The sequence below is a fragment of the Symphodus melops genome (genome assembly GCF_947650265.1).
Source record: "Symphodus melops genome assembly, chromosome: 17".
Taxonomy (NCBI): domain Eukaryota; kingdom Metazoa; phylum Chordata; class Actinopteri; order Labriformes; family Labridae; genus Symphodus; species Symphodus melops.
In genome coordinates, this window is record NC_136707.1 from 21729633 (window position 1) to 21747380 (window position 17748).

General features: G+C 45.4%; 1 long non-coding RNA gene across 1 annotated transcript; it reads right to left on the minus strand.

Moving 5' to 3' along the window:
* Positions 1-2538: 2538 nt before the first annotated feature.
* Positions 2539-15759, minus strand: LOC306838045. The gene is made up of 3 exons (XR_013781024.1): positions 14505-15759; positions 11362-11412; positions 2539-2643 (listed from the first exon to the last, which is right to left on the minus strand). It is a non-coding gene; the product is annotated as an uncharacterized lncRNA (long non-coding RNA).
* Positions 15760-17748: the final 1989 nt, after the last annotated feature.

The following is a 17748-nucleotide window of genomic DNA, read 5'->3' on the forward strand; positions in this document are numbered from 1 at the left end:
TTAGCCGGAAGAAAAACTTAAAGTCTGACTGAATGACCGTCTGCAGAGCAAAGTCATGATGACCCGGAGGATGTGTTTGATGTCTAACTAACACGGCTTCATACTCCACATGAACTCTATTCCATTTAAAGTCTGTGTAAGTACCTCGACTTAAAGACACATTGTCTTTACCTGCGTGTGAAGTCGATCAGACACACACACAAACACATACAGAGCAACACATTCTAGATCTAAAGACTGTCTGATCAGACATGAAGGAAACATGTCTGTTGTATGTCCTCCTCCTAACTTTAGATTCTGTGCTCTCTTGTCGTCTGTACGGAGCAGCAGACGCCTGAGGGGAGCAGCTAACTCACTCTGCGTTGTGTCCCATTAGACATAACAGTTAAGAGACGCACAACCTGTCAAATAGAAAAGGTCATTTACAGTCGAGCTGTGGATAGAGGAGGGGGACAGGGAGGTTCATTTAAACACGTTCTGTCTCCATGCACGCTCTCCGCCATTCACACACACACACACACACGGTCAGCGAATTAATGTGTCCGTCTTTTTGACACACAGAGGGCGATCAGGTGCTGAGGCGTGAACGTGAGAGGTGTCAAAAGGGACTTGGAGGCGGTTTGTCAGGCAGCGTGGAGGAGTTAACTCCCCCCCTATAATCCACATATTGATCCCTGTGCTCGGCCCACTCCACGATCGATTACGGCAATAAAAGCCCAACCCAGCAGCAGCAGCAGCCTCTCTGGGGAGCCGTGACAGACCCTCAGGCGAGGTGTGTGTGTGTGTGTGTGTGTGTGTGGAGAACATCTCTGTGTATCAGCAGTGTACTGTGTGTGTGTGTCCCAACACAAATCAGTGAGCTGGACAGTCCTCGGTGGCTGTCATGCATGCTTCCCTCTGGGACACTCTGAATGTTCAACATGACAAAACAGTCTGTGTGCAGCATAAACGATCAGACAAGAGCCGAGCAGAGAGAAGCTACTGCAGCGTGTGCTTCAGTAGATCATGCATGTGCTCACACCCCACACACACACACACACACACACAGACACACACACACACACACACAGACACACACACACACACACAGACACAGACACAGACACAGACACAGACACACACACACACACACACACACACACACACAGACACAGACACAGACACAGACACAGACACACACACACACACACACACACACACACACACACACACACACACACACACACACCACACACACACACCACACACACACACACACACACACACACACTGTAAGACACACTGCCACCTGCAGGTGAGTCCCCACAACAACAAGTCTATTCAGGTTTGTTTTCTCACTGAGAGACAGATTTGAAGCTGGTGAAGAGCGTTGAGGATGTGCATGAGAGTTTCCTCGATGTCACTTCCCTACGATCTGTAAAATATGAATTTGAAAGTGTCAACAATTCACTTTTTTTTTTTTATTCTTAGAGGAGAAATTGTTCAGCTCAGTACAATTTGCATATTTGTAAGGGACTGATTGGCTGCTACTTGAATCCGTCTGATTGACAATATCATCTTCTGATCTTGGGCTGATAAAAGGTAAAAGGATATTTCACATCGACATGAATCCAAATATTTTAATATCACAGTCTTTATATTCTGATAGAAGGGGGGTAACTTCCTGGCCCCTGGGACTTTTGGACCCTGCTATTGCACACTAACGAGTAACGCTGAGTCCATCTCTATAAGTGTTATTTTGCTTTTTGCAGAAAACACCCAGACAGGACTTGTTCTGTCAATAAAAGGATGGATGTACAGTATGTCTGCTTCGGGCTTCCATACCAGAGTTTGTGATAAACCAACCAATCAAAGACCTCAGGGAGTCTTTGCAGAGACTAAATTAATGGGTGAAGTCATGCATGCAGTAATATAAAAACTCTGGTAAATATAATGTATCCTACATTGATATGAGGCTTATTTCAGACACACACACACACACACACACACATGCAAGCTGCATGGCAATAAAACACAGAGAGCCAATTTACTAAACCCTGAGTAAAAATATGAATTAAATCTGAAATTACAGCAGGGAGGATGTTTATAATTTACGATACATCACGGCGGTTGTTATTGTTACCACCCCCATCGCCTCGGTAATCATCATTACTTTTTATTGTGGCTGTTAGCGTAGCATCATTAGCATACTGTATTGCAGTGGGTGAGGGGGAGACCTGGGTGTGGACTGTGAGCGCTCGTAATTTTGTCGTCTTGGGCCAAAACTATTGTCACGCAGCGACACAATTACGCAATTCTGCATCTTTTAATATCAGTTGGAAATCACACTGTTCCAGCTTCAATCAAATTCATGAGGTTGCAGAGGCAGAGTGTTTTATTTTTATGGAAATGAGCTCATGAAAATCACATTTCTGTGATTAGACATCTCCCCAGGCTGTAGTTAACATTATTAGCAGCACATATAATGCATGACTTGTGTGTGGAGTCGCACACTGCGTGTTTTTATGAGAGTCGACTCCTGCTGTAAACACATTTGTGGATGCAGTTGTGCAACGAGACTCTACCTGATGCTCCTAAACAGAGAGTGAAATTTCACCTGATGGTTGGCTCCTCGCCGTCCACTCTGATCCTCAGCAGAAGAAGCTGCAGCAGAGGGAGAGAGAGGAGAGAGAGAGAGAGAGAGAGAGAGAGAGAGAGAGAGAGAGAGAGAGAGAGAGAGAGAGAGAGAGAGAGAGAGAGAAGAGAGAGAGAGAGAGAGAGAGAGAGAGAGAGAGAGAAGGGAGAAGAAGGCAAACAGCAGGGTGAGAACTAAAAGATAGACCCAGACATGTTAGGACACAAATAAACAAACAGAATGACTTTAAAAATCACAGCGATGGCAGACAGGCTGACACACGGGAGCCGTTTTATTAAAGAGCAGCAGTGTTGAGCCCGTGCAGAACGCTGATAACTTGACAAATCCCAGCGCTTGTGCTCTTGAGAGGATTTCGCTTCATTAACAGATAAAGAGTGGAGCAGACAGAGGAGAAGAAAGAGAGACGGGGCGAGTCGGCTCTTTGTTCCTCCGTCGTTACTTATTTCACCGTTATCTGCTCCAGCGAGCTTCATTCGACGACATGACCTTTAAGTTGCAGGGAGCATGAATTGACAATGAGCGCCAGGTTTCAGGCGGTACGCTGATTTGTGTTTCATCTTCCTCGGATGTTGTTTTTTTTTATCTCACGCTCTCCCTGCAGTGGGAGGAGTGCATAAGGTGTTTCTGTGGAGAAGAGGGAGTGCAAACAAAAATATATAAGCTGTGTTCACAAATTCGCTGCACATAAAGTAAACAAACATGGTGCAGCTGAATCCCTCAGAAGAGACTTCAGTTAAAGGGAATGATTTGACATTTTGAGAAACATTTGCTCCTCTTCATGTTTGGAGTTAGATGAGAAGACTTCTCTAAATCTGTCTTTCAAATATGACTGTTTGATCACACAAGCTCAATTTCACAGAAAGTCAATGAAGCGATGTGAGCGGGAGTCAATCAGCCCACAGGGAGCGAAGTGAAGACGGGTCTGTGAGGGCTGAAGACGTTTGAACTGAAGCAAAAGAAGAGGAGTTATTCTGGGGCTTTAGGACTCGGAGAGTAAAGAAGAAACTCGAGAGAAAACTGGAGGGAAGTTAAAGACGAGTTCACGCAGAGTTCAGTCAGAAAAAATGTGATGATGAAAAACTCACATATGGGATTGTTTTCTCTGATGAAGTCTAGTTTACAGCTAACAATAGAACAAAGCGGAACAATTAAGGAAATACAGAAAAAAAAAATCCTCAAATGTCCTCTTGAGTTGCAGTCCATGTAAATGTCCATTATTACAGGAGACATAAACAAAACACTCATTTCTTTATTTATTCAAATGCAGAGGTTGGATTAAGGTTGAAGAATACACATTCAAATGGATTATAGATGATCAATACTTGCCCTCTTCTCGACCCAGACTCCCCTAGGAGTCCATGCAGAGGTCAGAGAGGTCAGGGGTCAGGGTTCCAGACAGACCAGCCCAGACACGACCCCTGACACTTAAACCTGATCAATAACCCGCACAGCTGCCAGGCGAGCTCGGAGCACCGTGCAGAGAACGAGCTGGACTGGACCCACAGCGTCCCCGCGTCTTTGCATGACAGAGCGCCATAACCACACTGACGGAAAGAAGGGTGACGTGTGCTCGATTAAGAGCTGAAGGTAAAAACATCTTTGAACTCTTTCCACAGCCTGGACTCAGACACACACACACACACACACACACACACTTTCTCCCTCCTTGAAGAGTTTTGACCTGTTTGTGGAGTTTAGACAAAAAGCTATAATAAAGTGCAGAGGAGGGTTTGAACTTTAAAGAGTGAAGAATGACCGTGGGCGAGAAAAGATGAACAGGAGTGTTTTTTTATAAACCACAGATCAATACAATACTATTACATTTTTAATTCTGTTTAAACAGATGGGGTGAGCACACACACACACACACACACACACACACACCTACACACACACCCACTGTGCTTTTGTTCATCTCCATCACTCTCGGCGCTCCTCCCTGTGATGAACTGAAAAGCTGAGGTCTTTTATTAAATCAGCGCTCGCTCTCTCTCTCTCTCTCGCTCTCTCTCTCAGGTGATTGGAGAAGACTTCTTCAGAGACATTTAGATTTTACATCACGCCTATTCTAGCGTCACAAAAACAAAACGTCTGCTTTCAAGAGAGAGTGTTCTCACTCCTTCTAAGTAACTGATCCCTTTACAGATCCAACACCCCCTTGAAATTACTCGTATCTGTATTTCTTAATTTATTCTCTCCTCTCTCGACTTGCTGCTCCTCTGAAGCCACAGGCGTGTGAGAATGGATGCTAGCATGATGTAGCACTTCTGTAATGTACTCAAAAAACACTTAACAATGAGCACATCAGTCTTTAATAAGCTGCAGATTTATTGCATTCATTATTTAAAACAATCATCCAGACAGGCAGTAGGTGGATGATAAGAATGGTTCATGCTCATATTGTTGTGATTTGTCGTGTTTGGGAGGCTATTTTTTTCTTTTTTTTTTTACTTAATTAATGTGTACTTCAGCAGTAAACAGGAAGTAAACAGGAAGTGACCTGGCAACTCTCCCGGCAACCAGACCAACTTCCATACCGAGACTTGAACCCAAGTCTCGACAGACTGAGCTAACGCCCCGACTTCATCGTTTATTCATCAGCAGTGAGTGAAACACTGATGGACATAAATAAAAATGTGTTTTTATTGTTATTTTCAGTCTTGATGTGGAACAAGTGGGACCTGTAAACAACGGTTCATGATTCTCAACAACGAGAGTTGAAGGAGCTTTATTTTGAAAATACAAGGAGCAGGAAGTACGGATATCTGAGTTTCAATTTAGGAGGTAAAAACAAACAGTTGTGTGAAAAACTAAAACCTGAAAAGTCTACATCAACAGATTTGTACCTTTGAATATATTGATATCAATAACTGTAGGAATAACTGTCCTGGTTATTTATCGATGGTTGTAAACCCGTGACCTCGAATCCAGAGTTCAAGTCTTGTTTCTGTCGCTGTGTGGACTCCCCCCTCGATGAGCCTCCTCGTATCTTCCCCCATCAACAAAACCTATTTACTGAAGGAGCGCTGCAACACTCAGCCTCCAATCAGTGCTCCCATGATCCTCTCTGCTCCGCCTAACCCCCTGATGAACTGAGGCTTGAGGGTGGGAGGGAACTGAGATAATTGCCATTTTCATTCTGCTTCTCCACACACACACACACACACACACACACACACACACACACACACACACACACAACACACACACACACACACACACACACACACACACACACACACACACACACACACACACACACACACACACACACACACACACACACACACACACACACACACACACACACACACACACACACACACACACACACACACACACACACACACACACACACACACACACACACAGCATGCTAACTAGCTGTTTCTCTGCTAACCCTTGTTGTGACAGGTAACCAATGTTGTTGGCTGGTTGAAATGTCAGCGTTCGTCGTCAGTCGCTGCTCTGGAACGGGAGGACGCTGCGGTTTTATACAGAAAATAATCACGAGTGAAACTTCGTCTAACTCCACAGGTAGGACGGACTCACGCTGAGCACACACCTGTCTCCTCACCACAGAACTGCACATGAACTCCAGCCTCACTCTGCAATCAAGAGAGTGTGAGAAACACACACACACACCTACTCACATACCTTCACACACACACACACACACACACTTTCTGGCTTGTTCTAACAGCACCTGGGAGGAACTTTTGGTTTCTGTCAAGATACATAGATGATAGATAGATAGATAGATAGATACTTTATTGATCCCGAGGGAAATTCAAGGCGTCCAGTAGCAGTATACAGACAGGCAGGACACAAGACATTAGTTACAATACACACCCGCTGTCCCCCCTCCCCTCTCTATACAATAATCCCCAAACAAGATTTAGCAGCCCCTATGTGACTAAGAGTAAACATAATTACAAGTCAATGATGGCGCTCTGTCGTGGTCGAAGGAGAAGCTCTTATTTTGTTTTGATTTGAAGCTGAAATATTTTTAAATCCTGAAGCTCATTCAGGTTTGCACAGAGAATCAGGGAGAAATGTCCTTCAGGGCTCCACTTTGAGTTTTCTTCATGACACAAGTTGTACTGTTGATCTTTTTTATGCAAGAGTCGGTATTTCTACTTATTCAAACCATTTGTTTGTTTCTTTTAAATTCTTGACAACAATGATGGAACCCAGAAATAAGAGCAGTTAAAACACTAATAGACTTCAACCAATCCAAAAGAAGCCGGCGTCATAAAGCAGACTATCCTGTGACCTCTTGGTTAAATGAATCTGTACCCAGCTCAGAGCGCGGGATGGAGAGAGGGATTACAGGCGAATGCTCTTTTCTTCTCTCTCAAACGTTCAGACAGCGAGCCGGCTGCAGCCCAGATGAGCTCTATTCACCATTCCTATCTCGTCTCTGCAGCCCTGCAGGCTCATCCATCTCCATTTCCCGCTCCCTGTCGTCGGGTCTGCAGCAGCAGCTCAGCCTTAATCAATCTAATTACCCGCCGCAGAATGGACCCCAGACCCATCTACCTGTCTGTTAAACCCTCCAGACCCCCTCAGAGCCAACGCTAAACAGCCCCCACTCTGCAGAGCTGCTGATTAAAAATGACGGTTGACAATGAGGAGTGGGAGAAATGAAGCTCAAATGTCACACCTAAAAGGTATTTGTTTTTCGCTGTTCAATTATCTTCTTTTAAAAGGTACGGAATCTGAAAAAGCCCTGAAGTGTGCTTTCGTATATATTTACATTAAGCCTCGACGAAGCATTTAAAAAACTGAACTGTAACTGGACACAAACAGCAGAGGAGTTCAAGTGAGCCCTCAAGTAGCTCCTCTCCAACACCTCACTGATCGCTACAAAGGGCTCCATCACATTTCCAGCAGGCTTCTATAATCTGAAGTGTGACCAAGCGAGGAGAGAAAATGAGTCCAGGATTTCTCTCTCTCTCTCTCTCTCCCACACTGACAATGGCGAGCTAATTAAACTCCTGGCATTTCATATTCATGACTAATTAGCTAAACGAGATGGCAGCTCCAAAGTGGGCTGCTCTTAATTAAGCTTGAGGAATTGAGTTACACCTTGGTTTGCATGCACGTGTGTGTGTGTGTGTGTGTGTGTGTGTGTGTGTGTGTGTGTGTGTGTGTGTGTGTGTGTTTGTGTGTTTGTGTGTGTGTGTGTGTGTGTGTGTGTGCATGGAGGCAGTATATTCATCGTCTCCTTCCCTCGCATTTTTCTGACCCCAGTCTCAGAGTAGGTGGAGGTCAAAGGTCACCTGTACGTGCTGTACAGTACACATCATCCCTGCTGTTCCTTACTGTCTTCACTGATGCCTGGTTAATTACACTGTAAGTCTGTGCGTTATGACACATCTCATTTTGCACAACAGCTGAAGTGAAGTGAACATTACAGACTGAGGGAACGAGACTTTCTAAAGGAACGTCAGTCCGATCTTTACAGTAAGAACCAGAGCTGAATATCGACAGTGCCTGGTTAAATTAAAGGTTTTTGTTCTCAGAGATTCTCCCGTCTCACATTGTTTTCCTCCTGTAGGTTGGTTGTAGCAGCTCCAGCATGGACTCCGTGTACAGAACGTTCTGTGCCGGTGTGTCTGCACTCATTCAGAGTAAGAAGGTTTACATGCGTGTCTTTGCAGCAGGGTGCAACATGATCATTAAACCTTAAAAGAGTTTATTTTGTCGGCTCCACTAAAGGAGCAACGCCTCCCTCAGGCCTCCGTCTGCTCAGGTTCACGGTCCTTCAGTTTATTACATGTGCTTCTTTGATTTTGCACGTTTATTGAAAGAGTTTTAGTGTAAAGAAGTAAGAAGAGGCGAACAGGAGAAGCAAGAAAGAACAGGTACGAAGTGTTCTCACTCGCCTAATCTCAACACTAAATCCTCTTTTCAGTCTTTACAAGGTTCCCAAATCCTGAATAAATCTGTGGAAACCCCTCTCTGACTTTAAAGAGATTAGCATCCTGCAAAGCTCTCCGAGTCTGAATACTCTCAAGAGAACCCGCTGGACAAATGCAAAACTTGGACAAAGGGTTCGGCTACACTGCACGCACGTCACGTACGCGTGGAGGCGGGAAACACAAAACCAGCAGAGAGAAGAAGAGATGCCCACCGCTTGATCAAACAACACAGGAAGTTGATTTTTAATCTCAACGTTTCAACAACGCAGAGGTGTTGTTCTTCATGTGAGAACTTTTGAAAAACGATGGCCACATCTATGTTTATGAATGTCAACATCAACAGACCGATCGTTCACCTGTGAAGAGACTGAACAATCCCTTTTGAGTCTGAAATGAATCCCTGTGACTTCTGGGAGCTACCGGACAGGCCTGACTCTTCTCACCACACCGCCATCAGGGTTTGATTTCTTCGACAGCATGTGTCCAGCTAGCGTTTCGATTCTGAGCACAAGTATCTTTTCTCGATTGTTTTCAACGAGGAGAGTTTGCAGGAGCAAGATGGCCGCCCGTAGAAAAAGCCCCCAGTACTCAAAACCTCCACGCCTTATATCCAGACAAAGTTTGAGCTCAAGCATCTTCCGTTTGAAGTTCATAGTGAAGCGGAGGACATGACCCGAGATACAAAACACACAGAGCAGTGTCGGTCATCCGGCCGCTCTTTTTAAGACGGTTGTCATGGAGACAACACGCACAGATGAAGTTACGACGTCGCTATGTAAAAGTACCAAACAAACAGAGATAGAACTATTCCCTTTGTTTATTCACGGGATACACGGGGAGGCTGCAGAAGCGTGTTATAAGTAACACAAAGCATCGCCGCAGCCTTGATCTCACACATGGCATCCAAAAATAAAAACATGTTTCCCTTTTACTGCAGCTCTTGTGATCTTTGACATCCCTGCTGAACACGAGGAACTCACTTTTAATTAAAAGAAGCAGAAAGTACAGTGTGGTGTTGTCAGGAAGCTGTGGGACTAAGCCAGCAGCGTGCGTTTAGCTGCAGGGAACAGGACGCAGATTGAATAAATGCACTGATTAAAGCTTCCTCTGCGTTCATTCTGCGTCTCACAGCGTCCTTACACGTCACTTTAAACTATCTTTAAAGCAGGAAGTCGCCTCCTCCTGGCTCTCTTTGCACCCAGGCGTCCTACCTAATGACGGCTAACTTTCAGGGGTGCGAGTTAATGAAAGGAACCTGAGCAGGAGAACTGTAGTAAAAAAAAAAAAAAAAAACCACAGCCTTCCTTCATAAAGTGTGTAATGTCGGGGTTAGTTAGTTTCCCCTCCTCCTCTTTCACCTCATGACGGAGGAGATCAAACAAACATTACGATTCTTTCTTCCTGATATGACTGAAACAAAGAACTTTTCAGGGATGCTCGATAGTCCAGCAAGTTTGTCCGGCCCGTTCCATGTACTGTACAGAGGCAACAGTCCTCCTCCGCCGGTCCTGGGTTCGAACCCGACCCCGGCCCTTTGCTGCACGTCTCTCCTCCCGACACTTCCTGTCGCTCTTCAGCTGTCCTCTCTCACCACACAGAGTCATAAGGGTTCAATCTAATTCCATGTGGGGGTAAAAATCTCTATAATATCATTACAGCACAAACACCTGACTACCTGTGTGTTGTTGTGAGTGTGTGTGTGTGTGTGTGTGTGTTTGTGGAGGTTTCTATCTGTCCAATGCTATTGGCTGCCAAGTGCTGTGAGGCGCTAATCCAGTTGTTCCTGCAGTATGTAGATTAGCACCAAGCTAATGGGTAGGCTGCCAATGTGGCACACGCACACACACACACACACACACACACACACACACTGGCACACACACACAGGTTTCAGTCAGTGGGCTCGGGGTTTATTTAAGGTCTCTCTCCTCTGATTGTCTGCAGCACACTACGATCTGAGTATTTAAAAGTCTCCTGACATGACAGGCATCGATCAATAGAAAGCTCTCCACCCACCCGCTGCTCACAGAAGGGAACTGAGCCGACACTCAAGCACTTCAGCTGTCTGTCATACTGTGGGTGGAAACAGCTCCAACCTCACAGCTGCATGTGCAAACTAAAAAGGAAACCAGGCTCCACGTCGTACACGCCGAGCCGGAGAACACTGAACATATCAGAGCAGAGACAGTGGCGGGAACAAAGAGCAGACGGAGGTGCCGAGGAGATGAAGAGACGGCGGAGGATCAGTGGAGCAGCGAGGAGTGAATTTACTGAGGGACTATGTGCCAACACTTCTCGTCTAATAGAGAGCACGTTCTCTCTCTGCAGGCTTACAGACAACGCTTTATTGGTTCATATCCGACTGACTGACTGACTGCAGAGGCCACAGGGGGAGTGTGTGTGTGTTTATGTGTGTGTGTGTGTGTGTGTGTGTGTGTGTGTGTGTGTGTGTGTGTGGTCAGCGTAATATTAAACCCTCACTATATGAAACCCTTCATACAAAGAAAAGAGACGAGCTGATGGAGGGGGAGAAAAGGCCCCGAGGACAGATGTGCACATGGCAATAAAGGAGTTTACTTTGTCTGTTGATCTTCTGGCTTCTTGACATAATAAAGACAAACTAAGGCGGAGTTTAAACTGATTAAGTTCTCAGGTTTGGGCTTGAGAGGAATCTCTCTTCCTTTTCACAGTTGGCTTTATCTCCTGAGATTGGTGGAGGTATTAGAGGGTACATGTGGCGGTGTTTAATCGCAGTCAGCTGACAAGGCGGGGGGAATAAAAGGAAACACACACACCTACCTGTGCGATGCTGTGTGTGTCTCTGTAGACGCCTGACGGCAGTTCCATAACCTGTGTGACGAAAGCGGCATTAGAGACGTAGGATAACACCTGGACTCAAAATCTGCAAATTCAAATCAGCAGTCAGGGGAAAAATGTCGTCTTTGTGCCACTCTCGTTCAACATCATGCATTAAAGTGGGAGTGCACACGGTGAGAGAGTGAAAGGAATATGGACGTCTCTTCGTGACCTGCTGCAGTCAAGTCCGAGTCAAACGTGTCACCAACACCACCTCAGTCTTTTCACACCTGGACTCCTGGGCGTCTCCGGGGCGAGCTGCGTGTGTGAACGCACACAAGCCGACTGTGTTCAAAGTTTATCAGATGTTTTCAGTGTTTGTATCAGCTTCATGCGTGGGCTTGTTTCTTTTTGGAGGTTTGCTGCTGCTCTTCCTTGTGAAAGAGATCTCTGATTTTAGGAATACAAACCTGGATTAATAAAGGCTCCGTGAACCAACACAGATAAATGCTTCCTTGGGGTATGAGGGGATCTATTCTCCTGCTCCGACTTGGTTCAATTTAATATTAATACGCTGATATCCCGTTCTTGTAAAGGCAGCCTGGAGCTGACAGAAACACTAAGACTTGTTTCTGTGTCCTGGCTAATCCAGCATCCCCCCCCCCCCCCGGTCTGAAATATTCATGTCCCCTGATGTTCTCTAAAACGCTGCTCAAGAAAACAAAGTTTGCAATGGAGCTTTCTGTCACACTTCTCTTTCTCCTCCATGTTTGTTTTCATGCTCTGTTAGTGTGTGTTCATTCAAGCATCCAAACGTCCCTGCTCTATACCGCCGATGAAAACTGATGTGCAGCCATGAGGAAAATTAATTTCTTATTATGTGAAGCTTCGTTCTCTCCACCTGCATGTGTCCAGCATGTGTACAAGACACGCTTGTCCTTTAGTCAAACATCTTTACGCTTCCTGCTCTGCTTCTCCATTACGATTCAGCTGCAGTCTCACCTGGCTTCACATCCTTCTTTGTTCCAGCGTGCCGGCTGAATTTATTCCTCCCATCTCTGATGAAACGTGCAGGATGTCCGAAGACTCCCGCAGGAAAGTCAAACTCTAATAAATGTGTCCTTTCTGAACGAACACATTTAGGGATTCTCCCTCCGGACACATGCATGCTGATTGGATCATTTAAGAGAGTGGTAAGTCCTGCATGTAAATGTTACACACACACACATACACCCCCACACACACACACACACACACACACACACACACACACACACACGAGCCTCTCTGCTGCATTCAGCCTCGTGAATCTTCAAACTGCCTTCACGTTCTGATCATCTGATCTTAAATCTATGGTCCATTTTCAGGGACCCGAACCCGAGCTTCCCGCTCCCGAGGGATGAGTCTCTGCACATGGGATGCACACACACAAACCAGTAGGCCACTGCCCCCCTCATACAAGACTTCTGTTTAACTCAACGTTAGAGCACATTTCCCACCGTGCATCCTGAGAGGCTCAGACGAAGTGTGGCTGACATAAAACAGGATTCCAGGCAGAAACAGATACAGTAATGAAAACAGGCCGATATGAGCCGATATTGATCGGCTGTCCTCTTGAGAACAAACCAGTGCAGGAACTATCAATCCCCTCAATTATGGCCTGTATTGAGTTTCTCACTTCACTACAGAGAGACTACATTATCCAGTGCTCACCGAGAGGAAACCCCTGTTACACACACACACACACACACACACACAAACACTGCACATCGCCTCAGATCAATCTAATGTTTCATTTCCCACCTCCTTGTACTGCTTCCATTTCTCTCCTCTTTCTTTCTTTATTCCCTTTAATGTGTTCATCTCCTTGTTCCTACCGCCTTCATGTTGGCCTCGTGCCATGAGTCGATCTCACCCACCCGACCTCCACCGTCACCAAACCAAAGCCGGCGTCCTGACGGACGACTGGGCTGTCATCTTTGTATTCTGACATGATCAATGCTAACTTCTGGAGATCACAGAGGGACTCAGACATCAACACGCTCTCTTCTCAACACGCTCAGTATGTTGTTGCTGCAGCCGTCTTTCAAACAAACAAAAACAAACAAACAAAAGAAACAGCTGTTAATTGAAAAACAATCACCCAACTGCTCCTGAAAACCAGAGTCTGCCTTCTAACACAGAGATGTATTTATGCTGATAATCATTAGACTACCAAGACAAAGACAGAGTTTATATCACAGTTGATACATGTTGTCATTTTAGTTTCTGAACATTTACTGATAGTGGGTTTGAGGTGTATGAGGTGCATCTCAGTCCTTTTATATGAAAATGACAAAACTCCTGGAGGCAGTCACACAACACGCTCACAATCTGTTTTCACATGACGCACTCCTGAACATCTCTTTAAACACCTCCAAGTCCTCGAGGAAATATCAGAGGACTGGCAGGAGGACGTGATTCACACGTGTCCACACATACAGCTCAGCTTGAACACTTGAGGAGTTTTGCGTCAGTGTGAACGGTGTTTTAAAATCAGCCGTCATGTGGTCCACACGCCAGCTGTTGAAAGCTCAGTTTGGCATTTCCAGCCTCGAGGACCAATAGGAACATCTTAACGCGAGCTGAGACATCCTCATTGGTTGTGCTAACTGCTAACTTTAATCTAAATAAAACATTTCATACCTCAGATTTTAGGGACCAACTAAACAGATGGGCTTCTCTTTTAGCTCGGTGGCTGTCAATCAAACTGTGATGAGCCACGCCCACACGGGCTTTAAAAGACAAAATGAGCAGCTTCAAAAGTGGGTTGTTGTTTTAAGTTACGACTGATTACTTCTCACTCTTTTGTTCAACTTAATGAGCTTTCAAACCAGATGAATCTTTCAATTCTCTGTTCTCTGTTTTAGCCAGTTATCTATGAGACTTAATGTTCAGCTGCGACATCGGGTCCTCTCTGCTACAACGACTTCTAGTCTTTAAAATACAAACAGAAGTTACAGAAGAGACAAAGACAAAGAAAAGACCATCCAGAGAGTGCGACGATCAAACACATGAACATGCACATTTCCGAACACGCTGCATTCACACGCTCACATTCATTCCCATCAGGGCAGCGTTAATCTGCGACTCGTTTAATTACTCACAGTAATTAGCCAGAGGCAGGAGCTACCAGCGCCGCTCGTCTCGCTCTGTGTCACCTCTCCTGCTCTGTCTCGGTGTTTCTCGCGGTGTGTATGTCAACCAGCATGCCAGTGTTGTATAAAGAGCAGCACACCCCTGCTTTCAGAAATTATGACCAGACACTGGCATCACTAAGACGGCTTGGAGAGTTTATTCACAACATGAAGTGACCGTCTGAACCCCTCATGTACCCCTCTTAAAACGCCCTCGACCCCTAAAGATGGGATGTCTTTGTTTTTTCGAATCATCGCCGACACAAGATTTTAGGATGATTTTTTTGATGTACAAAAAATGCATCACATCGATCAAAACGGTCCTCCCTCTCTGTTCAGTCTGCTAATTGAATTTGCAGCTGACTTTTAATTAACAGCAGAGCTCATTTGCATGAAGTCGGGTGATTTGCATATGGCGGACGACAGCCCCTCCCCCCCGCAGCATGTCTGAGTGCCTGGCACAGAGCCAAGAGGAGGGTGGAAACTGATACGGGGGAGAGAATTAGGAAGGGAGGAAGGGACGAGTCGAGGAGGAGAAGGTGAGGAGTCTGCACACAAAGGAGAGGACAAACAGCAGATGGGGGAAGGAGGAGACAAATAGGGGCAAACAACTAATCATGCCATGAGAAGCCACGAGGTAGACACGCACAGACGCACACTCACAAAACAAATGTATGCGCAGCATGGTCCCTCACACACACACACACACACACACACACACACACACACAAACTGGTGTCACACTGGAACAAATATCTCCACAGATTTTGCAATCAAGTGAGCTAATTAATAAATCAAAGGAGGGAAACGGACGCGACGCATGCTAAACAGTTTAGGTGGTCGTACAAACAGGTGTTAACAGGAGGCACATAGGCTGAATGCAGACGAGCACGATCGTGACACGCAGGTAGAACATGTGATCGAATGCACTGAAAGAAAAACAACTCGGCCGCTTTAGCTCGAGGAACGCTGCAAGAGAGCAAGAAACTCAGGAGACGTAAACACTTCCAGTGTAACTGCCTTTACTCTCCCGTATCTACAGACAACTAAAGTAACCGTGTCTTTCACATTCATGCCCACAGAAAGAAGGAACGTGATGAAGTACATGATAATAATGTGACTGTGTTTTATCCCCCTCAGGTTTCTGTTTTTAACGTCACTATATGTCGTGTTTTCACATTTGAACTCCACATTTTTACATCTGTACTTTCTAGTTCTCTAAAAATAAAAACCACTGTGCATCATCGAGTGACACTTCCCAAACATCTAGGAGAACTTCATTATGCAACGATAACACATTGTTCACACCTCTGAACGCTTCCTCTCTGGATCTTTCAGTGAATACGTCACACCCGAGGAAACACGACACAAACTATGAAAAAGGAAAAAAAAAAAACAGACGAGAGGTGAAAAAAGTGCAATCCCCAAACTACGCCCGGCGTATAACCACTGGTGCTTCGATAGTGTCAGATATTTCAGTAAACAGCCTTCGACAAAGTCCCTCAGAGGTCACATCGAGGTTTTTACTATTTCACTTTTACTTCAGTGGACGAGCAGAATCAGCACTTTGACTAAAACCTTTCTGACGTCTCCATACATGAACCAGAATGAGTAATTGTTTGTCTTTGCTTTGCTGTGCTCGCGTCATTGTTTCAGGGCTGATCATTTAACCCGTCATCTATCTGTTAATATGTTTCCCATGATGCCTGGAGGAGTGCCCAATATGTCCGTGTAGCACTTTTGCAAGAGGGTGGATGACATATTTGAATCCTCAGCATCGCAGCAGAATCTGTTCAGACATCGCCGAGCATTAAAACAGCTGGCGTGGTGCATTCAGGGACGTGTGCACGAGTGGACTCTCAATATGCAGTAAAGGCACAACCTGCGTATGATGCAACCTTAAAACAGAAAACTAAAAGTGCCCCGCCTGAAAACAAACAGCATGCTCACAAACAGGTTCTCTCTCCGTCTGAGTTGCCAGACTTCATTAGTATCCAGAAACGATTGCAGCTCGTTAATTAATGTCATTAAGGCAGGCGGTGAAGCGCTGGGCGGCTGCCAACAGGACGACTGCAGGGCGGCGTGCAGGGAGGGGACGAGTCACGGCCGGTGCCGAAGCGGAGATGCAGCTGTTTCCCTCTCGATTCCTCCCCGGAGAGAAGGAGAGAGTTGGAGAAAAGAAAAGAGAAAAAAAAGGAGTATGAGAATGTGGGGGTCTTAACTTTCGACATGAAGGTGCACCGATTGTCAGAGGACCGGGGGTGTGTGAGTGCTGCAGGCGTGTGCCATCTGAAAACTGAAGACAGGAGCTGGGAAACTGCAGACGCCATTTTGAGGAGCGATGCAGCGAGTCGCCATTTTGATACGCTTCTCATGGGGGAAATTTGAATTAATTAAAGTGCAAATACCCAAAGCATATCTAAATATTGACAGACGAAGGGCTGATTGATGACGAAGCATTCAGTGCACTGCTGCATCAAGTTCGCTGCATCGCTCCGACCTCCCAGCAGCGACTCACACCACAAAGTTTCTCAGACAAAGACAATCAAGCGTCTCGCCTTTGTTCAGCATATCATGGAAACCACCCCGCGTCACATTTTCATAGAAAAGCTGAACTGAGAACACCGAGTTTGGACACAGCGGAGCGTCTTGAGTGTTACAGTTTGTTGCGATGCTGATGTCTCTAAATGAGCTAAAAAAAAGAAAGAAAACAAGGTCATCAAGAAGAAGAACGAACATCTCTTCATAGTTACGCTCTTCGTGTGTTATGAAGACTGGGACACCACAAACAGGCCGGCCTCAGGAACGTTTCCTGTTGGAGCCGATGACGTTTCGACGTATCTTTGGAGTTCACTGATGTTTATCGTGACGTGTGCTGCTGTTCCCTGATTGGCCAGCTCATCTTTGTGAAAGAGAGCTTTAAATGAATGGGTTCATTGTTTCTCCAGACTTTACATTGTGATTGTTTTTTTTTTTAAAGATTTATTTTGGTGAGAGATACAACATTGGATCGAGGCAGAAATAAACCTGGGCTGCCCACTTTAAGGACTGTACACGGGGCAGGTCAATTAACCACTAGGCCATCAACGCCCATATATGGTGATTTGAAAACGTCTTTCTCTCAGCTAGAAAACTTCAGGAGTTTTTTTTTGCTGCTTTACAGCGAATGGCCACAAGGTAACAATGTAAATCAGGAAGTGAAAACAGAACTTAA